Raw genomic sequence first — 26,211 nt, 5'->3', positions numbered from 1 at the left:
TTGGAAAAACAAATCTCTCCCTTTTTTTAAAGCTATTTGCACATTTAGATAGCCTATCTGTCATTGCACTAATTTCTGAGGAAATCAAATAAGGCAACCACTCAATTTACTCATCAGGACACTCAGGAAGAGGCTGAAGGAGATCGCTGGGTCTGCAGGGAATAGGAAATAACAGTATAAAAGAGCAAAGTGATTGTACTCATCAGGAAAGCTGTATTTGCTGTTTCAAGATCATGTACATAACAAAAAGGAATCTTGCTGTGAGTTTAAGATAGGTGTAAGATTCTATTGGCACAGGAGTCATTTCTGAGGGCCCTCAGACACCCAGCCACCAGCTGGATTGCTCTGCTTCCTTTCAATATGTTGGTAGGCCAATGCATGTGGAGATTATATACCATGTATTAAGAAGCACATGTAATTATGTCAAGAGTAGAGGTGGTTGAACCTTCAAATTCTGTGAAAGTCTCCTCATTTAAACCTTGGTTTTTTCACTTTCTTCTCTGTCCTTGACATTATAGAATTTGACAGATTCCAGTGAAAGAGGCGAAATGTTTTAAGGTGAAAGGGTGAAAGCACACACCTAAAAGGTGCTAACCCAAACTATTGGAAGGGAAATCATTCCGTTTTCAAGTAATAAAATTTGCTTCTTCTTTCCCCTCCCCCTGTTTGCTGGAAGATCCTTTTTCCACATATGAAATTTCTAAAAGTAGACGATAAATTTCCATAGGGCATAGACTGAAGGACTGTATTCTTTCTCCAAATCTCTTCTCTTTCCTGTTATCCTCAGCTCTTCTTCCATGCACATGAGCACCTAGTGTAAGGTACGAGAAAAAGTAAATCAATTGATTTTTCAAATAATCATATGTCTTTTACATCCAGATTAGCGTTTCAACCTTCCATGTGACCCTGTGTGGTGCTATAGGTATTGCAGTGGTGATGCCCATGTGAAACCATTTTGGATCCTCCCCTTTATGAACTACCTTATGCTTGTGCAGCAGAGTTTATAAAATCCTTTCAGGTAGCAAAAATCTTCATTGACTCAATATGCATTTTTAAATAATATCTATTATATCTCTGCATCTATTGTAGCTCTGAAATATGCATAGAGAACCTACTATGAACTTGTACTTACATGGAATGCAAATGTCACCTCCATGGCTTGGAAACCGCCCCCCCCCGCGAAGAGTCTATATCGTGATTTTTGAATGCATCAGAACTTGTTTCTATACTGAAGAGGCAGTGTTTTCTCCCACATGCCTGTCCTTACAACTTTTCTTTAAAGACAAAAAATTCTATTAACATATTAATTAAACTGTAGTATTATGTAACATATATCAATCATATGATAGATTATACATGGTAAGAATTCCCAGGCCACCTCAATATTTTGACAATACTTCCATTCTTTTACTTTAACTTACTCTTGGCCCCATACTTTAAGATATGTGCAGTTTCTTCTTGATTTTTCTAAGCTTGCCTATTTTGGTCTTTAAGACTTTTGTCAGTCATTATTTTACATACGGCCTTTGCCCACACATTTTCTGGAGGCGGTACTGGCAAACAGCACGTGCTTGTTTTTGGAGATAGACAAAAAACCAAAACAAAAAACCACTCAGATTCATTCTAGGCAAACCAACTGTATTAGTCAGCTCTCATTCTGCTAATAAAGACGTACCCGACACTGGGTAATTTATAAAGGAAAGAGGTTTAATGTACTCACAGATCTACATGGCTGGGGAGGCCTCACAATTATGGTGGAAGACGAAGGAAGAGCAAAGGTACGTCTTGCATGATGGCAGGCAAGAGGGTGTGTGCAGGGGAACTGCGCTTCATAAAACCATCAGATCTCATGAAACCTATTCACTATCATGAGAACAGCACTGGAAAAACCCACTCCCATGATTCAGTTACCTCCCATTGGTTCCCTCTCATGACACTTGGGGATTATGGGAGCTACAATTCCAAATGAGATTTGAGTGGCGACACAGCCAGCCAAACCATATCACTAACATTATCTGGACTTTCTGTAATAGTCACCATAGCCTTCCCGCCTTCTCACTCTCTCTTTCTCTCTCTCTCCCCCCACCCCACCCCCACCCCACTGAAATGCCATTTCTGGTTGTAGGAAAACCAGTCAGAGCCCACAACATGGCTCTCTTCTAGAGGCAAGCCCAGTGATCTCTCCTCAGTTTTTCTGGGTTACACACACAAAAATTAATGAGACATGCTATCTCCCAGAAAAGCATGTCTTTCTATAATGGATTTGATTTTGAGAGACTCAAATGCCTTTCAAGGCCAAGTCTAGAGAATAATTTAGATGATCAGGCTGAGGAATTTCATCATTTAATTGTGTTTTTTATGTCTAAAAAGCATTATTGTGTTCCAGGCTAGGTATAGAGTAGTAAACAAGTAACATTACATCTATACATACGGAGTTTTTAATTAAAAGAATATGCACTTGTCCCTCAGTGTCCATGGTGGGTTTGTTCCAGGAACCCTTGCAGATATCAAAATCCACAAATGCTAAAGTCTTTTGTGTAAAATGGTATAATATTTGCATCTAACCTACACACATCTTCTTATATACTTTAAACCATATCTAGGTTATTTGTAATGCCTAATACAGTATAAATGCTATGTAAATAGTTGTTATAACATATTTTTAAATTTTTTATTGTTGTATTGTAAGTTTTTACTTTTTTGAATATTTTCTATCTGTGTGTGGTTGAATCTGAAGTTGCAGAACCTATGAATACAGAGAGCTGACTTTACACATACCTAAAAGTTAGGACTTTCAATGGCTTCTGCTTTTCATAGGGCTAAAATAGTGTTCATAATGTCTTTGCCAACCAGTTCTTTACCAGACCAGCAGTTCTAGCACCTTCCAATCACTTTAATTTGTTCATTTTCACTAGTTTTGAAGGATAATTAAAATAAAGTCAGGCTCTATTTAAGTAGAACTGTTGCATTGGGGTTATAGCTATGCAAGGCAATTCTTATGCCATTTTGCTTTTTGTAGTTGTTGTTAATGAGGATGACTATTGGGGTGGCAAGAAGAGGTACAGGAATAATTAAATCTCTACATTTGGGCATTTGTGAACTGAACTGAAGTGATTTACCTGGGCATGTAATTACCTTTTCACTTAACTTATAATTTCTAGGAAGAAATGAGAGAGAAGGAAGAGAATATTAGAGTCAACAGGAATTACACTGAATTTTTGGCTATGTCAACTCTGCTGTTTAGCGGAGTATTATTGCACTGATTACCTGAAGCATTAATATTTTCAGATCTGGGTCAGTCTGGGTTCTTTGAGAAGTGACCCTGAATTCTGAGTACAAGAGGTTTATTGGGAGTAAATGATAAAAATGGAGGAAACCAGATAGTGCAGGGAGATCTTCAGATGACATGCAGACCTAACAATGATTCAGTCAAGGCTCAACCCAATGGGGAGGTCTACAGCAAAGATTTTCCATAAGAGCAGCCCTGTTTCAGGTGGAAACAGCTAGGCCCTAGACAGCTACTGTGGTCAGTCATTGGCTGGAAGGACTACAGGAAGAGCAAGGCCTCAGCTTAAGATGCTATGGGCTCCGTAGCTGAATGCTGTCAGCTAACTTTGTACCTTACAGCTGAATAGTACGTTCTTTCTCGAAGGGTTGTCCAAGCAGCACACTTCCATGGCTGCCACAGTCTCAGGTATATCTTTCAGCCTCTGCTGTTTCCTCCACTGGGGCAACTGGACCTTGCAGACTTAGGTACAGATGTCACACAGGAATATGGAGGGTAAGAAATAGTCAAGGCTTGGCTTTGAGTCCTAAAATAAACTTTTGATATGCATGGCTGTGACCAATGTTTGAGATAAAAGTTGTTATATTTATAAAAAGCCTATATCATAGTCAATGAAATGTAGAATAGGAGAATTTTGTGACCAGAGAAAGGTATTGTCCCCTTCTAGATGAGGAAGAATTGTTCTTGCACATCTTGGTAATTTTTCCATAAAGAAGAAACACTTTTTTTCTATTTTGCACAATTTTCATGTACATTAGCAGGGGTTCTGCCAATACACTGCTTTCTGCTGGGAGTCTGAGAAAATCACAAGGACTTAGAAGTCTTCCCATCCAATCAAGGTACAGATGAGTAGAGAATGTCAGGTGGATTATTTATGATTGTGGGCCTGAAGGATCCTCATCAGGTCTTATACAATCCAGTACAGTGCTAGGAGGTGTAGAAAATCTCCTCCTGAAGTTGAAAGCAATGCTGAGGTTGTACTAGAGCCAGAAGACCTGGAGAGACCTTAGAGTAGAAAAAGGAGCTTTTCTAGAGAAGTAAGGAACTGAGAGCCAAAGAGCATATGAGAGTTAGTGTATGCCAAGTGGATAAGTAATGTTGACTTAGAGTTCATTTTTCCCTAGTGAGTACCTAGGGGACTCAGTGACAGCTCTGGGGAGAAATGGGAAGGATCTTAAATTGATGGAAAAAACTCACATATGTCAAATTACCTAAATTCACTGAGGTTAAATATATGCCATTCTGAAAAATATGTGACCCAAGTATTAATAGTTGAGTGGGAGAAAAATGACAGTATTTACATTTGTTTTCACAGCTTAGTTTTTGACTTGAAAAATTAGAACCTCCTGTACATTAATAAATAACTGAGGTTCCAGGTTGAAGTGAATTGCTTAAGGTATTAGAAATAATTATATGAAAGTGCAGGACTTGGACTCAGACTTTCTGACACCAACCACAGTGTTCTTTAACATAGAGCATCCTGCTTTCTCTCTGCAATCTGTTTGGAAAGCCAGCTAGTGCTGTGCAGTGTTTGGCACACAGCAGGTGCTAGATAAATGCATGTTAGTGAATGTTAATTGACTCATTTACTGCATCCATGCAGGTAGAATTAGCTGCACACACAAGGCTGAGAGGATTTAGTCCCATGCTTTAATAAGCAAACCATGACAAGCTAAAGTGCCTTAGAAGAAGGGAGAGGCAGTTGAAACTGGGATTTTAAACGATTGGAACCACTGATCTGTTTACACACATGTTGCCAGGATCTCACTAGTGAATATTACAGAAGCATTTCCACAGCCAAAGTACTGTGCACAGAGCTAGCACCCTGCAATGACAGCTAGAGCTGAATTTACACCTTTTTTTCAGGAACATAACACCTACCATTTATTCCAGACAGCAGGCCTCTCAGTCCTGTGAGGGTCTTTCAGCATTCTATCTCCTTCTGCCCCCTTATGTCTACCCCACCACCATGAAGTCTGGGAGCCAGACCAACTTATTTTATATTTCAAAAGCAAAGGATTTAACATTCTTACATTGATTCACAAAGTAAATTTCACTTTAATATGCACATGCACACATACACCCAAAGCAAAATGTGCATTTGCTGACAGATTTCTTTTTTAAATAAAAAAAAAAAAATGACAGCACACACCACGATGCCTGGATTGCTGACAGATTTCTTAATTTGTAGATCCATTGTAAGAGCAAAAAAAAAAAAAATAGTGTTTAAAATGAGGTAAAACCAGAAAAAATCCAAATGTCCATCAACAGGGGAATGGATAAGAAACAGGTGCATTTATACGTGGACTAGTACTCAGTAATATGAAAGAACAAATCACTTACACCTACAACAGCCTGAATGAGACTCAAAAACATTATGCTGAGCAAAAGAAGCCAGGAACACAAACACAAAACACAACGCTTATATAAAGTTGCGGGACAGGCAAAAGAAATGTTTGGTTAAAAATAATAGAAAATTGGTTGCCTCTAGAGTGACAGTTGCCTGGAAAAGGGTACAAGGTAACTTTCCGGAATGATAGAATTATACATTTAGGATCTGTGAATTTTACTCTATGTTAATTATACCTCAAAACCAATAAGTATATTGAATTTAAAAAGTAAAGTTCTCAAAAGAGGCTGGAGAAATGGCTGCAAATGATGTTAAGAGATGGCCACGTGGTGATTTCCATTAGCTGCATTGTCTCCAAGATGATATCTACTTTCTTTGGCAATACTGGACTCCATTAATAGCAGTGCTGGATGATATTATAGTGGACAGAGATTAGGTAATATAACTCTTTGAATAATTTGTCACGGGCTCTATGGAGAATATTTTAAGTCATTTTTTAAATAAAAAAAGCTCATTGTATATTATATGGGACAGGGAATACCAGTTTAGAGCAGGTATATGTCATAATAATCAATTAAACATTTAAAAAATGATTCACCCATCCTCTTATTAAAGAAACTCAGGGTCAAAGATTTCAACCTGATGTGATATTTTAGTCTTGAATGAAATCCTGGCTTTTATTTATGACTTTGCATATGATAGTACTTACTCAGTAGTTCTTATAAGGATCAAATCAAGTGTCATGTATAACAGCACCTTGTAAATAATAAAGCTCTACATAAATGTACACCACTTAAATTAATGTGGAAACAACAACAATCAAACTTTTTTTTTTTTAGATGGAGTCTCCCTCTATTGCCCAGGCTGGAGTGCAGTGGTACAATCTCAGCTCACTGCAACCTCCACCTCCTAGGTTCAAGTGATTCTCCTGCCTCAGCCTCCCTAGTTGGTGGGACTACAGGCGTGAACCACCACACCCGGCTAGTTTTTTTATATTTGTAGTAGAGATGGAGTTTCACCATATTGTCCAGGCTGGTCTTGAATTCTTGACCTCGTGATCCACCTGCCTCAACCTCCCAAAGTGCTGGGATTACAGGCATGAGCCACCGTGCCTGGCCAACAATCAGACTTTTTACCTTTAAGTTAGAATAATGCTAGGGATACCATAGGAATAACACATTAAGTAGACATACTATTCTCCTACAGTGATTTTGACCATTTTCATGTAAAAACTGTGATATATTTACATTTGGCTAGGTATATATTTACATTTGGCTAGGTATATATTATATTTACTCACCCTCACCTAACACTCCAGTACATTTCCATTCACCCTAATCTTTAGTAATGATCTACAAAAAAATTAACCAATTATGGTGTACATCTTCATTTAAACACTATTTTGACAAGCACCAGGTACTTAGTGTGGGGTTGGTATAGGGGTACAGAATGAAGGGGAAGGATACATTGGCTTTTTTTTTTTTTTCTTTTTTTGAGACAGAGTTTTGCTCTTGTTGTCCAGGCTGGAGTGCAGTGGCATGATATAGACTCACCACAACCTCTGCCTCCTGGGTTCAAGAAATTCTCCTGCCTCAGCCTCCTGAATAGCTGGGATTACAGGCATGCGCCACCACACCCAGCTAATTTTGTATTTTTAGTAGAGATGGGGTTTCTTCATGTTGGTCAGTCTGGTCTTGAACTCCTGACCTCAGGTGATCTGCCCACCTTGGCCTCCCAAAGTACTGGGATTACAGGCGTGAGCCACCGCGCCCAGCCTTATGTTGGCTTTTCTAAATCACTGTCTCAGCGCCTTTCAATGTAAAGTACTTAGATTTTTCATTTTTGCTGTGTCCACTCATTTGTTTTCTTCCTCCAATTATTTTATGATGGTTGTCTTTGCTGAAAGTATTTTACTTCAGCTTCACAGGAAAAGAAGTATCAGGTAAGTAGAATTTGGCACCATCTGCTTGGAACTTAGTTATATGTATTGGTGCCTTTTTCTAGATGATAAAAATTTGGAAATGCTAAGTGCACATTGAAAGCAATATTGCAGTAATTTAATGCACAGGTGTCTAAGGCACTGCTGGCAAGATGGACAAGATAATTTAAATGCTGAATGTAACTGCCTCGGGCTTTAGGAAATTAAAGAAACCCAGTGAGAGAAGAAGTTTTTCATTGTAATCTGTATGAATTATCTCAGAATATATTTAGTGCACATTACTTTTTAAATAGATCTAGGATTTTAGAATTAATTGAAGTGGACAGATTTTTGTAATGCCCATGAAAGCTTAGAGGCTGTCCTCATAAAATATTGTTCAAAATAAAATGCTGCAGAAAAGTATGACTGATAATTTGGCAATAAGGTGAAAGGCAATTTGCTAAAGTGTTTTCAAGTATGGATTCTGGAATTTGACAGACCTCTCTTCAGATATTTATTCTATCACTTCCTTGCTATGTGATCTATAACTACACTCTCTTAAGCTTCAAGCTTTAGTTTCTTTATCTATAAAATGGGCATATTAGTAGTAACTATTTCAGTTATTGTTGTGAAACAAAGCACCCCCCAAATTTATTTATTTATTTATTTTTTAACCTTTTTTTTTTTTTTTTTTTGAGACGGAGTCTCGCTCTGTCACCCAGGCTGGAGTGCAATGGCAGGATCTCGGCTCACTGCAAGCTCCGCCTCCTGGGTTCAGGCCATTTTCCTGCCTTAGCCTCCTGAGTAGCTGGGACTATGGGTGCCTGCAACCACACCTGGCTAATTTTTTGTATTTTTAGTAGAGACGGGGTTTCACCATGTTAGCCAGGACGGTCTTGATCTCCTGACCTCGTGATCTGCCTGCCTCGGCTTCCCAAAGCACTGGGATTACAGGTGTGAGCCACCGCGCCCGGCCTATTTTTTAACCTTTAAGTTCAGGGGTACATGGTTAGGTAAATTTGTGTCACGGAGGTTTGTTGTACAAATTATTTTGTCACCCAGGTATTAAGCCTAGTACCCATTTGTTATTTTTCCTGTCTTACCCCTCCTCCCACCCTCCACCCTCTGGTAGTCCCTAGTGTCTGTTGTTCCCCTCTATATGTCCATGTGTTCTTATTATTTACTCTCACTTACATGTGAGAATATGCAGTATTTGGTTTTCTGTTCCTGCATTAGTTTACTAAGGATAATGGCCTCTAGCTCCATCTATGTTCCTGCAAAGGACAAAATCTCATTCTTTGTAATGGCTGCATAGTATTTCATTTGGACTTTGGTCCAAGATGGCCGAATAGGAGCAGCTCCAGTCTATAGCTCCTAGTGTGAGTGACACAGAAGACAGGTGATTTCTGCATTTCCAACTGAGGTACCAGGTTCATCTCACTGGGGCTCGTCGGACAGTGGGTGCAGGACAGTGGGTGCAGTGCACCGAGTGTGAGCTGAAGCAGGGCGAGGCATCGCCTCACCCAGGAAGTGAAAGGGGTCAGGGAATTCCCTTTCGTAGCCAAGCAAAGCTGTGACAGACAGCATCTGGAAAATTGGGTCACTCCCACCCTAATGCTGTGCTTTTCCAATGGTCTTAGCAAACGGCACACCAGGAGATTATATCCCGTGCCTGGCTCGGAGGGTCCCATGCCCATGGAGCGCAATCATTGCTAGCACAGCGGTCTGAGATCAAACTGCAAGGTGGCAGTGAAGCTGGGGGAGGGGCGCCCGCCATTGCTGAGGCTTGAGTAGGTAAACAGAGCGGCTGGGAAGCTAGAACTGGATGGAGCCCACCACAGCTCAAGGAGGCCTGCCTGCCTCCGCAGACTCCACCTCTGGGGGCAGGGCGTAGCCAAACAAAAGGCAGCAGAAACCTCTGCAGACTTAAATGTCCCTGTCTGACAGCTTTGAAGAGAGTAGTCGTTCTCCCAGCATGGAGTTTGAGATCTGAGAATGGACAGACTGCCTCCTCAAGTGGATCCCTGACCCCCCAGTAGCCTATCTGGGAGGCACCCCCCAGTAGGGGCAGAGTGACACCCCAAAATTTAAAATAACAATTGACTACATGATTATTTGGGCTGAGTTGGTTTTATTTTTTTTCTTCATGAGGTGTCAGCTTGGGTGCTAGAAAGGCAGGTCATTTGGAATCTCAGTGCAGACTTAGAGCTGGAAACTGGGGGCCCTTGGTTCTTCTCCACATGGCTGCTTGGACTACCTTGCTGTTTGGCATCGGAGTTCCTTAATGAAATACTCCAAGAGTAAACAATCCAAGAAGGAGAAAGTGGAAGCTTTCAGGCCAGTTAAGAGTAGGCCCAGAATTGGTAGCACCATTTCCACCATATTCTGTTCACTGATTGTGAAGATTAATGAAATAAAATTTATGTACTTTACGCAGACCCTAGTTCATAATAAACCTTTATTCAGGTTTTGCTAATGTTGATATTACACCAGTATACAGTTATAACTAAGATTACAGGAAATGGTGTCAGGGCAGCTGGATTAAGACTTAAGAAAATGAAACATATGTAGGCACTATAAGTGGAGAGTCTTTAAAGGTCATCTGGTCAACCTAACTCACTTTATAATTCTATAAAAGCAGTCTCAAAGAGGGGCAGGACTTACTCAAGGTCAAACAGTTTATGAAGAGTTGAAACTTAGGCTCCTACCTAGACCATTGTTTTTTAGAGTGGACAAGTTTCTTCCTTTCTCTGGGGCTTCAGTTCCTCCATCTGTAAAATGGAGATAGCAATAGTACTTCTCTTAAAGTGGTGTTGTAAGGATTTCATGAGTTGATACATGTAAAGTACTTGTTACTGTGTTTTAAAAGTATGTTCAATAACTGATACCACTTCTACATCAATTCTTCTAATATTATTATTTTCATCGTTATCATTACTCCATACTGTCATAGGAGCTGCTTGAGTACATCTTGGTTGGATTGATGTTATTCTGGATTTTGGGTCCAAGTTTTATTTCACACAATATCCCCCCAGAATAGGAGTCTGGCATTAATTAAAGATGAAATTAATTTTACTACACTTAGCACTCTTGCCAGCTCTGTATCCTTTCTTTTCTACTTGTGAAGAGGCCACAAACTATTCAGTGCACTGAAGGTCTGCCAATTCATAGTGAAGCTGGTTTGAGTATTTCCTGCAACCATGAGAGAAACCATCCCTGTGACCTTAAACACTATTTTTATATCAACAATCTCTATGTTAGTAGATGCAGTCTGGAATTAAATATTCAACTGCCTATTTAACACCACTCTTTAGATGTCTAAAAGTCATCTCAAACACCAAAATTGAACTCCTGATTTTTCCACTGAAACTGATTCAGCTTTCCCCATTACAGTTGATGACAACTTTGTCTTTCCATTTGTTCAGGCTAAAAGGTTAGAGGCCCAAAAACCTTTATATTTGACTCCTCTCTTTCTCTCACACTCTGTCCAGTATTTTAAAGACCTGTTGCCTCTCTCTCCAAAATATACTCAGAATCTCAAGAATTCTCAGTACCTTCACAGATACCACCCTGGCCTAACCCATTATCATTATCTTTCTGCATGGTTTCTGTGATAGCTTCCCAGTTAGTCTCCTGTTTTCCCCCTTGCTTTACACAAAACTTATTCTCAACATGGTAGCTGTAGAGATCCTTCTAAAATGTAAGTCAGATCTTTTCACTACCCTACTCCTCAAACTGCCTTTTTCCTTCTCCCCGTTTTGCAAATTCCTCTCTTACGACACTTCCTCTCATTGCTCACTTTTTTACAGCCAAACCACCTCCCTTGCTGCTCAGCAAACACAACAGGGATAGTCCAACCTTGGTCCCTTTGCTTACCTGATCTTCCAGTTAGGACATTCTTCTACCAAATATCTACTTAGGTAACTTATTAGATTTCTTTATTTTATTCTGTGCTTGAAACTCATTTTCAACTGGGCACAGTGGCTCACACCTGTAATCCCAGCACTTTGGGAGGCCGAGGCAAGTGAATCACGTGAGGTCAGGAGTTCAAGACTAACCTGGCCAACCTGGTGAAACCCCATCTCTACTAAAAAATACAAAAATTAGCCGGGTATGGTGGCGACCACCTGTAATCCCAGCTACTCTGAAAGCTGAGGCGGGAGAATTGCTTAAACCTGGGAGGTGGAGGTTACAGTGAGCCGAGATTGCACCATCGCACTCCAGCCTGGGTGACAGAGCAAGACTCCGTCTCAAAAAGAAAAACAAAACAACAACAAGAAAAGAAACTCACTTTCTCAGTGCCACCTGTCTTGATCATTCTCTTTTATAATGCATTCTGTTTCTACTATTTCTACCCTACTGTTCTCCACACTTCTCATCCCCCTTTTCTACTCTACTTATTTTTTGTTTTGCCATAGCACATATCACCAGGCAACATACTGTATAATTTACTGATTTATTATGTTTCTTTTTTGTCCTCCTAGATTTGAATATAAACTTCACGAGGTAAAATTTATTTACTCTATTTACTTACAAATATATATTCAAGTGCCTAGAAGAGTGCCTGAAGAGGTAATTGCCTAATAAATATTTGTGGATGAATGAACAAGTTTTAGAGGTTAACTGAAATAAATTGCCATCAAACCAGGAAAGCTGTCTCTAAAGGCTGTAATGTCTCTTACCTCATCCACTCATGTGGCTTCCATACAAGTTCTACATAATTACTTCTCCAACAATTCTTTCATTTCTTTTTTCTTTCTCTCTCTCTCTCTCTTTCTTCCATACTCTAACTTTAATATATAGCTCCCTACAAAATATTTCCATGTGGATAACCCAAAAACATATGAAATTTAACATGTTGAAACTTGGATTCTTAATCCACTGTATTCTCTTCCTTCTCTTGTGTGCACTATCTTGGCTAATGACATCACCATCCGTTGAATCATTTAATTCAAAAACCATTGATGTAGAATGTTATTAATCAGATTGAGGCCTCAGAGTTATTAGAATTAGTCACAAACACAGAAGAAAAATAACACCATTTTTCGGTCACTGTTTCAAATAAAAAGCGGACAAATACTTATATTTAACCATGGCTGCTGAGATGATGCAAGATGAAAAACTAAAATTGTATGCAAAGGTATAATTTTAGTGATGGGCCATAAAATCTCATTTAGGTAAGGAATAACTTGAGTACATGGGGGTATTGTACAGTAAAAAGAGGTTCAATAATTACATTAAAAGTTAAAGTTGGTGGAGTTGAATAATTGTCAGAATCAAGATATCAAAGTTAGAGAGCTGGAAATATAGGCAAGTTTTTGAAATTTTGATTTTGGAAATGGTACATCTATTAGTAATAAGATGTAAGTTATTATTTACATTATATATTAATGTTATTACTAAATTATTTCCAAGTTATAAACATAGAAAATTAGTGGGAGCAGTATCATGGAAAAGAAGAAAATTGGTGGTGAGGATGTAAAAAAATGAAGAGGCTAGAACACTGAATATGCTATATTTGGGGTTACTGATTTCATTAAGGAGATGACAGACATACTAGCAGAGAGGAAGATAGTAAGCAGGATGCCATTTTTCAGTGGCTCTGAGGAAGTGGCTGGGATGCAGTGGATAGCTTTAGACTTCCACAGACCAAGAGTTCACCCAAATTCCTTAAATCTGGTCTCTTCCAAAGATGTATTTATTGATTTTCCTCTAAAATCAGTTCATTTTTCTCCATCTTTTCTGCCGCTGTCTTAGTTCACATTCATGTAATTTCAAACCAGGTTATTACAATAGCCTCTTAATTGTTTTTTAAACCTCTGTGAATCCCAAACAGATTTTTTTTTAAATGAGAAAATTTGTTAAACTAATAAATGAATAAATAGCATTTTTCTTAGTTGGTGATAATATAATATAGCCAACACTACTTATTGCCTCTACAGAATGCATTGCCATCTTGCAAAATGCATTGCAAAATCTTTTTATTTTTTTCAGGTATCTGCTCTACATTCATGTGCTTACAGGAAAACTAAAACCATTTCCTGTGCAAAGAATGCCAGATTAGGTCATGGACAGTGTTTCTCAAATAGTATCTCTTGACATTTTAGGTGATACTATTCTTCCTTGTGCAGGGGTGTCCATGCATTGCTAAATATTTAGAAGCCCAGATATGTTCTGCTAAATATCGATAGAGTATCCAGACATTGTGACAAGAAAAATGCCTCATAGTATTATTGTCTAATTGTGAACCATGAGTCCAAGTATGCAGAGGAGATATGGGATCCAATACTGACTATTAAGAAGTAAAGAAAATTGTACTGGGAAACACCTATGAAAAGTTTATCCATATTGTCTGGAAGACCACAGTAAGACACGCCCTTTTCCTCTGGAGTATGTCAGGTCCATGTTGATCACCTTGACTGCTATCTTGCTACCATCCTGGAAATGAAACCATCCTCAAGCATGTGAACTGGAAGAATACCAAAACCCTGAGTCTTTGAATTGCTAAATCAAATGACTCCGAGGTTCATACTATCTTGGGATTTCCTTTTGTATCAGATAACAAAATTTTTCACATTTACACTAGTTTCAGTAGGGATTTCCATTACTCATAGCTCAAAGCACCCTAAGTAATCCATATAATATACTTGGTCTTTAAACTTACCTGAATAAAAGGGAAATCTTAAACCAGATAGCTTATTATTGTTGAAAGGTAAAACCAAATTTGTATTACAAGGTATTTCTCTCTCTTTCTTCTCCTAATCCATTCAGATAATTAATTTAAAGGCAGAGAAAAAAACATTTGGAAAAAGTAACAGGCGGCTTTGTTGCTTCAACCAAATATATATCGATTTCTTTGCTAGAGGAAATGAGAAATAAGCTTCTGTCTCCTACAGCTTATTGGTAGAATCAGTCCTTTGCTATTTCTAGATTGATCCATTATCTTCATTATCTTTCCCCCTCTTTTTTTCTTTAAATGAAAAGAGGCTGCTTTTTGGGAGCAGCTGGATACAAGGACCAACCAATATATCAATTTCAACTTTTTAGTGGACACAATGGAATAAGTCAAAAGGACTTTTTGGCTATCACAAGAAAAAAATTCTTTCCAGAGAAGTTCTCTGCATCCATAAGCAGAAGAAAGGAGGCTCCAACCAGTCTTTAGGGCCAATTTCACAGTTCAGGTGTGTCTTTGACTCACTAGCTACAGGTAGGAACAACGCACAGCAGAAAACCAGAGAGAAAAGTAAAGAGGGAAACTTGGCTGAAAGTAAGGAACTTTTACAAGGTCAGGTCTTTTTTTCTGAGTGATTCAAGGTGCAACTTACTTGAAAGCACTGATGATAAAGTTAACACATTGTTTTAGAACTTATGCAGAAATAGAAACTGCATCTCTTTGATGTATTGCTTTTGGACAAGCCTTCATCTAGTAGATCACAGTGGAGGAGAGTTTTAGTTCTCCCAGTCTTGATTCTGTCCCTTGAAGAGGTTAGGAAATAGGGCTATAAACTTCCTCCTGGAACATGTAAATGAGAGATAAATCTACATTCCTTTGAAGACTATTTGGATATTCATCAGGCATTCCTGAAACATAGTCACTCTATTTAAACAGCTCTTAGATAGTTGAAATTGCCTGCCGGTAAAAGGAGGAAGTGGGGGGACAGATAGAAGCTGGCTTGGATTACAGGGATGAGGGTTTTAGGGATGCTGGAGGTCTAAAACGGTCCTCCAAGAGTCTTGATTATAATCATTCTCCTTCTATCCTTTCAGGCAGTTTCCCAGTGAGCACACTCTACTTTTATGCAGTGACATCTCCCCGTTTCTAGCAAGCTCTACTGGTAACAGAAACAAACCACGTAATATTCCACTACTGTGATATAATAGGCCTCTTAGCTTTTCTCAGCTTGCTTCAATATTCATCTGAGTAAAACTTAAGTTTTCTATGTCTTTTTTTTAAATGATATATTATCTCCTTCCATTTTTCAAAGGGTTAACACTGTTGTCTCTGGTAAAAACTTGTAGTGGATATTTGTATTTTTCTTTTCTCTCTCTTTCTCTTTTTCTTTCTCTCTCGCTCTCTCTTTTCTCTTTCTGACTTCCCAGCAACTCCTCCTTCTTTCTGTTGTTGGAAGGTTTCAAAGCCCACTTATTACTGTAGAAACCTAAAATTGGAGAACCTGGTTTCCTATTCACTCTTTTAGGAAGGACTCAGACATGTGACATAAGCTTAACAATCAGATAAACTTGAACCCAGAGATAGTTACAAAAAGGATGGTAGAGGAGAATCCCTTCTGTTGTTGGTCCATTGGTATCCTTTCCTGGCGTGCGCTGCCAGCAGCAGCAGGCTGTGTCTCCTCCCGGCAGCAGGAGGTGCTGTGCAAGGTGAGGCATCCAGTATTGGACTGTAGTTGCTGCCATGCTCACAGGACTGGTTCTGTGGGATGGTTTGACTTATGAACATGGCTGCCTAACTTACCCTATTTCTGCCTGTTTTCTGAATCCTATTCTTAAGGCTGCTGTGCTCAGGTATATATATGTGGCCATTTTCGACATCTTTTAATATGTACCTCATGATTCATCAAAGTTAATGTTTTCACTGCCTCCTGAATTCATTTTCAAAGTAAATCCATTCCTAGTTCACTATCAGGTGAAGAAACTTTAAATCAGTGGTAATCAACTAGGGATGATTTTATTCCAAGGGGGACATTTGGAAATCTCTGGAGATAATATTGGTTGTGTTTTTCACAGCAGAGAGGGTGGTACTGGCATATAGTGGGGAGCACAACACAGACCCCCACAACAAAGAAATATTTGCTCTAGGCTTTATTTTGCTGAGGGTGAGAAACCCTGTTTTAGAGACAGACAGCTGCAAGCTTCTGTTGGTGGCCTGGTTATCTACAGTTGTGTGATCTTGAACAAGACATTTAACCTCTATATGCAGTATCCACATTTGTAAAGTAGGGGTCATGTTTTTTGGAATCAAATGAAAATGTATAGAAAATGTCATGCCAGTACATAGCAGATGTGCAATGAGTGTTGGGTTGCTTTCTCCCTTCCCGTCTTTCCTTCTTGGTCTTTTCCTATTACACAGAAATGAGTTTGGAAGTTATTTTAAACTCTCTTGTCACCAAGATTCTTCTTTCTATTTTAATCTTGCCATCTTTTGTAATTCAGCTTCACTTTCTCAAGTATCCCCAGGAGAAATTTCTTTTATTAGCTCCCTGTGAACCATCAAGCAGTACATATAGTACATAACTTTGTTTTTAATTTCACTATCAATTTTGTGTGTGTACATCTCCCACTTAAAGCAAAATTTCCTTGAGAGCAGGGCTCACATCTTATGACATCATAGGGTTTAACACTACACAATTGTGCATGGTAGGTGTTAAATTGTTGCTGATATATCTGTTGAATAAAATAATTCATTGGCTAGCCCCAAGTGTAGATATGACAGTTCAACTATGCAATTGTTCTGGCAAAGGGCAACCTTTTGAAGGTATTTCCTGTATCTCACCACTTCCCTTCCACTTCACACTTCATTCTGGCAAATCCTGCTTTGCGAATACCATTTTATTGCACTTTGTTTTGGTAATTAACCTAAGAAGCAAGACAAATTTAGGAAATGGAGTTGCTCCTTCTTGCCTCCCTTTTTGCAAAGCCAGGTCACTGTCTGTCCAGATATATATATGATACATATAATATGCTCATTTTAACAATGGTTTCCTATTGTTTTATGCAAAGTGCTGATTATAATGGGAATGGTTTTAGGTTAGAGAAAGGAGGGTGGATGGTACCATCGTCAATTTGTATCATGCATGGATGGCTGTTGGTTGGGCTCCGAGTGAATTATAACTACAGTTGAGTTTACCTGATTATTTCTATTGCTTCCTCCACTGTTTGGTTCCAATCTGTAACTCAAGTTCCTCTGATTTGCCTCTTAAATGTAAAATTACCAGTCTGTGTGTCTCTTTCTCACTGTATTTCTGTCATCTATCTTTAAAATCTCTCAATGGGGTTTCACGTTTTAGCAGGGGCTGGGAAAGTGGGGAATAAAGTTAAATTTCCTATCTGGTCTTCCCAAACTGCTTTTGGATTATCTATCCAACCCCATTTATAGCAACTTACCATTTCAGAACTTTTCCCTCTAGAAACAGTTATTTTTATATTATACGTCCTTCATACACAACATACACATGTGCAGACACACACACACACACAGATCTCATGCTGTTACACAATCAGTGCTTTGCTCATGCCATTTCTTCCTACTTGAATACCTTTTCTTCTCTTCTGTGCTCAACTTCTCCCTGCTCATTCATATGCCATTTGCTCTATAACCATCTCTACCATAGGCTTAACTAAGCACCCTACTTTAGTACTTCTGCTACTGAAATTATTTTTTTCCCTGGTGCTGAAACTAATTATTATAGAATCTGTCTTCCCTTCTAGACTGTGATGTCATGGAAGGCTCTAAATTCACCAGTGACCATGGAAAAACAGTTTGTTGCATAAAACTGAACATGCAGTGAAAACCAGGAGTCTGTTAGCTGCATGTTTTTTTTGTGGTAGGATGGTTGCCTAACTTTAAGTGGGAAAATATTACCTGTTATCAATGACCTTAGAAGAAATCTGATGCCATGATTGATTGGTGATATCTGCCTATGGGCAGAAGTACAAGTAGCAGGTTTGTGAATGGCCCTCTAAATATCAGGTTTTTAGACCCAAGCCTCTGAAAACTGTATACAGTTTGGGTTAAAATACCATCTTCAAACCCTCTTTCTTTTCTTTTGTAAGTGGTTTATCAGCTATCACTGTTGTGACATACATGTAGAGGTGGTATTAATGGGCACTTTGTTTTTTGCAGTCAAAGGCATCATGTTTTGTTTTTCTGGCCTGGAATCCTGTTAAAATCAAGGAGCAGGTGCTCAATGCTTATTCTCAGAAGCTTATGGGGAAACTTCAGAGAGCTTACTTTGTGTTTTAAGACTAAGCATTTGGAACTACAGAATGACCCTGAGCCTCAGGTGCTTGAGTCCCCACAACAGACCAGGGGAGAAAATGGGGGAGATTTTTTTTGTGTGTGTGTGGGTCTGTGACTACCTTTGTTGTCCTTTGCCTGCAAAATCTTAAAAGAGGCAAGCCTCTACCTCTACTTTCTCCCCACTGTTCAAATGTACCTAATTAGACTAATTTATCAGGAGACAGATAACTAGAGCAACAAGTTATGCTATATCTAGTATGACAAGAGATGACTATTTTCATATCTTTGTTTAAATTTTCAAGAAAATTGATATAAACTAGTATGCTATGTTCCAAATTTCTAACTCCAATGACAGAAATAAAGGAACAGAATGACTCAAGTCTCTTACTGCTATGTTCAAATGTAATATTCAAAGCTATGAGAAGGGAAATAGCTTAAACCTAAAAAGGCCAGACCCTGGCCAATGAATGTTTTTTACACCTGGGGAACAGTGCATTCAGAAATGGAAGACATGAGCAAATGAAAAGATTCGTGTATCAGTGATGTGCAGGAGCACTACAAGGCAGGGGATGTAAAGAGAAATGAAGCAATCTCTGAACTTATACACTTATATTTTAATGGAGGAGTCAAGACATGTACATAATTAATTGTAAAGCAGACTAGAGTGTGTATTATACTAGCAGTGCAGGTAAAATGCTGAGAGAGCACAGTGAGTGAATACTGACTTCAGGAGTCAGTATCCATATAATCTTCAATAGGAGAAGGAGGAGAGAAATTGGCTTCTTGATTGAATAAATATCTGAGCAGAGGTATAGGGGATTTTAGATCAGTTCTCAGACTACTTTCCGTGTGCTAAGTACTGTGCTAGGTCCTAGAAATAAAGGGATATGAGTAAAATACAGTTCCTGGCACTAATAGAGAATATTTAGGCTAGTTTGGATGAAATATTGACATAAAGGATAAGTAGTTAAAAGATAGAGTATAATTAGATAATTAAAAGATTTGAATGAAAACAAAGGAGTTGAATTTACTTGATCTACTTGATTCTTCTTTGCTTATTAAAGGCTTTGGGGAATGGAAGTGACATGATATTTTTTTCTTTTTCCTTTTTCTTTCTTTTTTTTTTTTTGAGACAGAGTACCACTCTGTCACCCATGCTGGAGTGCAGGAGTGCAATCAAGGCTCACTACAGTCTCAGCCTCCCGGCCTCAAACGATCTGCTCATGTCAGCCTCTCAGGTACCTGGGACCACAGGTATGCACAACCATACCCAGCTAATTTTTTATTTTTAAATTTTTTGTAGAGATGAGGTCTTTCTATATTGCCCTGGCTGATCTCAAACACTTGGGCTCAGGCAATCCTTCTACTTCAGCCTCCCAAAGTGTTGGGATTGCAGGCATGATCCACCATGCCCAGCCATAATATTTTTATTTGTTTTAATTGCATGTTATCTCTAATGTTACTTGAAACTCTTTAATGAAAGCTATTTAATTATTTAAAAAGTATACTGAAGTATCATTAATTTGGATTCTATTTTTTTCATATTTGATTTTCTAAATGACAAATAGCATAATTGAGATTCTTGGAGGAATATTTTCATTTCAAACTTGTTTTAGGCACTTAAAACATTTGTGTCATGTCCATGGTATATTTGCTTATGGTTAGAACTTCATTAATGCTGCGTTAGTTAAAGATTAATATAATTAATGACACAGCCTGGCTCTGTGTCCCCACCCAAATCTCATTCCAAATTGTAATTTCCAGTGTTGGAGGAGGGGCCTGGTGTGTGGTTATTGAATCATGGGGGTGGACTTCCCCCTTGCTGTTCTTGTGATAGAGTTCTCACGGGATCTGGTTGTTTGAAAGTGTGTGGTGCCTTCCCCCTTCTCTCCCTCTCCTGCCAGCCATATGAAGATGTGCTGGCCTCTCCTTCACCTTCTGCCATGATGGTAAGTTTCCTGAGACTTCCACAGAAGCAGAAGACTGTACAGCCCACAGAACCAGGAGCCAATTAAGCCTCTTTTTTTTTTTTAAGTAAATTATACAATCTCAGATATGTTTTTATAGCAGTGTGAGAATGAACTAATTAATTAATATATCCTATAATCTAGGTTGTAAGTTATTTGATACCATCATTTCAGAAAAAAACTAATTGGATTGGTGAGTGTTTTAACTTTTATATTCTCTTTTGAGATAGAACTATTTTGGGAATTTAAGTCCAGTTTGAAGCTAGGGCTCTAAAATAATCTTATTATTTCACGGGAAAGCCCACATACCTACCACCTATATGACTTCTTCAATAGTAGTAAAAAGCCTGCCAGCCAGAAAAAGCCTAGAACCAGATGGATTCACAGCCAGATGTTACCAGCGGTACAAAGAAGATCTGATACCATTCCCACTGAAACGATTAAAAAAAATTGAGGAGGAGGGACTCCTCTCTAATTCATTCTATGAGGCCAGCATCATCTTAATACCAAAACCTGGGAAACACAACAAAAAAGAAAACTTCAGCCCAATAGCCTTGATGAACAGAGATGCAAAAATCTTCAACAAAATACTAGCAAACCGAATCCAGAAGCATATCAAAAAGCTAGTCCACCATGATCAAGTAGGCTTTATCTCTGGGATGCAAGGTTGCTCAACACATGCACACTAATAAATGTGATTAATCACATAAACAGAACTAAACACAAAAACCACATGATCATTTCAATAGATGCAGAAAAGGCTTTCAATAAAATTCAACATCCCTTCATGTTAAAAACTCTCGACAAAATAGGCACTGAAGGAACATACCTCAAAATAATAAAGCCATCTGTGAAAAATCCATAGTCAACATCATACTGAATGGACAAAAGCTAGAACCGTTCCCCTTAAAAACCAGAACAAGACAAGGATGCCCTCTTTTACCAATTTTATTCAACATAGTACTGGAAGTCCCAGCCAGAGCAAACAGGCAAAATAAATAAAAGCCATCAAAATAGGAAGAAAGGAAGGCAAACTGTCTCTGTTTGCAGACAATATGACATTATACCTAGAAAACCCCACAGTGTCTGCCTAAAAGCTCCTTGATCTGATAAACAACTTCAGCAAAGTTTCAGGATACAAAAATCAATGTACAAAAATCAGTAGCATTCTTATACACCAACAACATCAAGCTGAGAGCCAAATCAAGAATGCAACTCCATTCACAACTGCCATGAAAAGAATAAAATACCTAGGAGTATGGCTAGACTAGAGAGGTGAAGGAGCTATACAATGAGAATTACAAAACACTGCTCGAAGAAATCATAGATGACATAAATGGAGAAATATTCTCTGCTCATGGATAGGAAGAATCGATATTGTTAAAATGGCCTTACTGCCCAAAGCAACTTAGAGATTCAATACCATTCCTACTAAACTATCAATGATATTCTCCACAGAATTAGAAAAAAAATTTTAAAATTCATATGGAACCAAAAAAGAGCCCAAATAGCCATGATGATCCTAAGCAAAAAGAACAAAGCTGAAGGTATTATATTACCTGACTTCAAACTATGCTAAAAGCCTACAGTAACAAAAACAGCATCGTATGGGTACAGAAAACAGGCACATAGACCAATGGAACAGAATAGAGAGCCCAGAAATAAGGCCACACACCTATGACCAGCTGATCTTCAACAAAGCTGACACAAACAAGCAATGGGAAAAGGACTCCCTGCTCAATAAATGAAACAATTGGCCAGCTGTATGCAGTAGATTGATATTAGACCCCCTTCTTTACGCTATATATAAAAATCAACCTAATGGCCAGACACGGTGGCTCAGGCCTTTAATTCCAGCACTTTGAGAGGCCAAGGTGGGCATATCACCTGAGATCAGGAGTTTGAGACCAGCCTGACCAACATGGTGAAACCCTGTCTCTACTAAAACTACAAAAATTAGCTGGGTATGGTGGTGCGTGCCTGTATCCCAGCTACTTGGGAGGCTGAGGTGGGAGAATCACTTGAACCCAGAAGGTGGAGTTTGCAGTGAGCTGAGATAGTGCCACTGTACTCCAGCCTGGGCAACAAAGCGAGACTCTGTGTCAAAAAAGAAAAAAACAAAAACCAACTTAAGATGGATTAAAGACTTAAATGTAAAACCTAAAACTATCAAAACCCTGGAATATAACCTAGGAAATACCATTCTGGACAAAGGACTTGGCAAAGATTGCATAACAAAAATGCCAAAAGCAATTGAAACAACAACAAAAATTGACAAGTGGGACCTAATTAAACAAGAGAGTTTCTGCACAGCAAAAGAAACTATCAATAGAGTGGGACAACCTACAGTATGGGAGAAAATATTTGTAAACTGTGCATCTGACAGATGTCTAACATCTAGAATCTCTAAGGAAGTTAAATTAACAAGCAGAAAACTAACAAGCCCATTAAAAAGTGGGCAAAAAACATGAGCAGACATTTTCTAAAGATGTGGATGCAGCTAACAAGCATATGAAAAACTGCTCAACATCACTGATCATTAGAGAAATGCAAGTTGAAACTACGTAAGATACCATTTCACATCAGTAAGAATGGCTATTATTAAAAAGTCAAAAAATAACAGATGCTGGTGAGGTTGCAAAGAAAAGGGAATTCTTACACACTGCTGCTGGGAATAGAAATTAGTTCGGCTATTGTGACAAGCAGTTTGGCAATTTCTCAAAGAACTTAAAACAGAATTACCGTTTGACACAGTCATCTCATTACTGGGTATATACCCAGGGGAAAATATATCATTCTACCATGGGGACACATGCACATGTTCATTGCAGCACTACTTACAATAGCAATGGAATCAACCTAAATGCCCATCAATGGTAGACTAGATTTTGAAGAATGTGGTACATATACACTGTGGAATACTATGCAACCATAAAAGAGAATTAGATCCTACCTTTTGCAGCAACATGGATGAAGCTGAAGGCCATTATCCTAAGCAAACAAACACAGGAAGAGAAAATCAGATACCACATATTCTCGCTTACAAGTGGGAGCTAAACATCAGTACATATGGACACAAAGAAGGGAACAACAGATACTAGGGCCTACTCGAGGGTTAGGGGTGGGAGAAGGGTGAGGATTGAAAAACTACTTATTGGGTACTGTGCTTATTACCTGAGTGATGAAATAATCTGTACACTAAATCCCCATGACATGCAATTACATATAAAAGAAACATGCACATGTACCCCTGAACCTAAAATAAAAGTAAAAAATAAAAGACTTCTCCAACAACCATTTAATTAAAGTTTTATTTTATTTTTAATTGACAAATAATAATTGAATATACTTGTAGGGTACAATGTGATATTTTTATACATGCATACATTTTGGAATGATTGATTCAGGCTAACTAGCATATCCATCACCTCATATACTTATCATTTCTTTGTGGTGAGAACTTTCAAAATTATCTTAGCTATCTTGAAATATACAATACATTTGATAGTCGTGGTCATCAGTGTTTTGGGTTTGGGGCTCAATGCAATCAATATTACAGCTTGGAAATAAAACTCTTTCCTAATCCAGAAGGGATCAGACTATCCTACTATTCTACATTAAAATCCTAGGATCAAAGATACCAGTATCACATACGTAATTAGCGTCTTTCAATGAGGCAATGAAATAATTTACATTCTTACTAACATGTCTCCTTCAGACAACACGTTAGTAGTTGGAAAGATACTAAGAAATGCCCCTTGGTGTAAAATTATGGCTGTTAATTGTCAGTGTAACAAGTAATAATAACTGGTAATAATTGGTACTGCTAATCTGCTAATCACTGGTAGCAGTAAGCACACTAGACAAAATTCATTCTCCAGGATTTGAGTTCATGGCATTTGAGCTGATTATTATCATTCTCCATAGAAATGAATAGAGCTCTTAAATGGTAAATACTTGAAAAGTGAATGTTATAGAAAACTCAACAATTTTTTAAAAATCAACAGATATTGAGTACTATATACTTTAATGTTAGAGGCTCAGAAGAGGAATTCAAAAATGATATTAAGGTGAGCAGCCTTTAACTTACCCATTTGTCCTAAGTATTCTCACTTTTACCCCCATGATAATGCTTTATTATGGTTCATATTTTGGAGGACCCTATGATAAATGGTTCTGATTACATTCTTTATTTCCTTTATAGATTTCTTTTGTGGTTTTGATCATTTTAAGTAGAGTTGTTCATCTTCTCCATATCTGCTGTAAAGGACATATGTAATTTTATGCATGAATGTGCTCCATGGGAGGACATGAATTATTAATTGTTACACCTGGCACCAAGCCGTATGACCATTGGAATGCTGACTGAGGCTCTCAAAAACTGGCTTTCCTATGGCTGCATGTGTGGTGTTTCAAGGTGTTCAAGGGGAGAAAGATTGGTCCGCATATTTGAACATCTCAACTATAAACCCCACTGCTCACCACCTTCACCATCATTCCAATTACTCAGTGAAGACTATGAATGAACATTCAAGTTATAGAAAGTTAACATAGATTTTGTATCCTGAGACTTCGCTGAAGTTGCTTATCAGCTTAAGGAGATTTTGGGCTGAGACAATGGGGTTTTCTAGATATAACATCATGTCGTCGGCAAACAGGGACAATTTGATTTCCTCTTTTCCTAATTGAATACCCTTTGTTTCCTTCTCCTGCCTAATTGCTCTGGCCAGAACTTCCAACACTATGTTGAATAGGAGTGGTGAGAGAGGGCATCCCTGTCTCGTGCCAGTTTTCAAAGGGAATGCTTCCAGTTTTTGCCCGTTCAGTATGATATTGGCTGTGGGTTTGTCATAGATAGCTCTTATTATTTTGAGATACGTCCCATCAATACCTGATTTATTGAGAGTTTATTATTATTATTATTATTATTATTATTATACTTTAGGTTTTATGGTACATGTGCGCAATGTGCAGGTTTAGCATGAAGGGTTGTTGAATTTTGTCAAAGGCCTTTTCTGCATCTATTGAGATAATCATGTGGTTTTTGTCTTTGGTTCTGTTTATATGCTGGATTACATTTATTGATTTGCGTATATTGAACCAGCCTTGCATCCCAGGGACGAAGCCCACTTGATCATGGTGGATAAGCTTTTTGATGTGCTGCTGGATTTGGTTTGCCAGTATTTCATTGAGGATTTTTGCATCAATGTTCATCAAGGATATTGGTCTAAAATTCTCTTTTTTGGTTGTGTCTCTGCCCGGCTTTGGTATCAGGATGATGCTGGCCTCATAAAATGAGTTAGGGAGGATTCCCTCTTTTTCTATTGATTGGAATAGTTTCAGAAGGAATGTTACCAGTTCCTCCTTGTACCTCTGGTAGAATTCGGCTGTGAATCCATCTGGTCCTGGACTCTTTTTGGTTGGTAAGCTATTGATTATTGCCACAATTTCAGCTCCTGTTATTGGTCTATTCAGAGATTCAACTTCTTCCTGGTTTAGTCTTGGGAGAGTGTATGTTTCAAGGAATTTATCCATTTCTTCCAGATTTTCTAGTTTATTTGCGTAGAGGTGTTTGTAGTATTCTCTGATGGTAGTTTGTATTTCTGTGGGATCGGTGGTGATATCCCCTTTATCATTTTTTATTGCATCTATTTGATTCTTCTCTCTTTTTTTCTTTATTAGTCTTGCTAGCGGTCTATCAATTTTGTTGAT

The 26,211-nt window shown here is 38.3% G+C and overlaps 1 protein-coding gene and 1 long non-coding RNA gene across 4 annotated transcripts in view; one reads left to right on the top strand and one right to left on the bottom strand.

The window, feature by feature from the left end:
• The window catches only part of LRRC3B (leucine rich repeat containing 3B), an 873,839-nt gene that overhangs the window by 513,871 nt on the left and 333,757 nt on the right, over positions 1-26,211 (top strand). Inside the window, exon 3 of one of the 3 annotated variants that reach the window (XR_008523828.2) lies at positions 19,669-25,615. The exons of the other annotated variants lie outside the window; for them this stretch is intronic. The gene's annotated coding sequence lies outside the window, so the exon portion shown is untranslated. Of the gene's footprint in view, positions 1-19,668; positions 25,616-26,211 lie in introns of those variants that run through there. 3 annotated transcript variants of the gene reach the window in all.
• On the bottom strand, positions 9,672-17,956 carry LOC129058608 (uncharacterized). The gene is made up of 4 exons (XR_008523832.1): positions 17,829-17,956; positions 14,880-15,067; positions 10,263-10,325; positions 9,672-9,834 (listed from the first exon to the last, which is right to left on the bottom strand). It is a non-coding gene; the product is annotated as an uncharacterized LOC129058608 (long non-coding RNA).

Source organism: Pongo abelii, chromosome 2 (genome assembly GCF_028885655.2).
Source record: "Pongo abelii isolate AG06213 chromosome 2, NHGRI_mPonAbe1-v2.0_pri, whole genome shotgun sequence".
Taxonomy (NCBI): domain Eukaryota; kingdom Metazoa; phylum Chordata; class Mammalia; order Primates; family Hominidae; genus Pongo; species Pongo abelii.
This window is presented reverse-complemented; position numbering and strand designations above follow the sequence as displayed.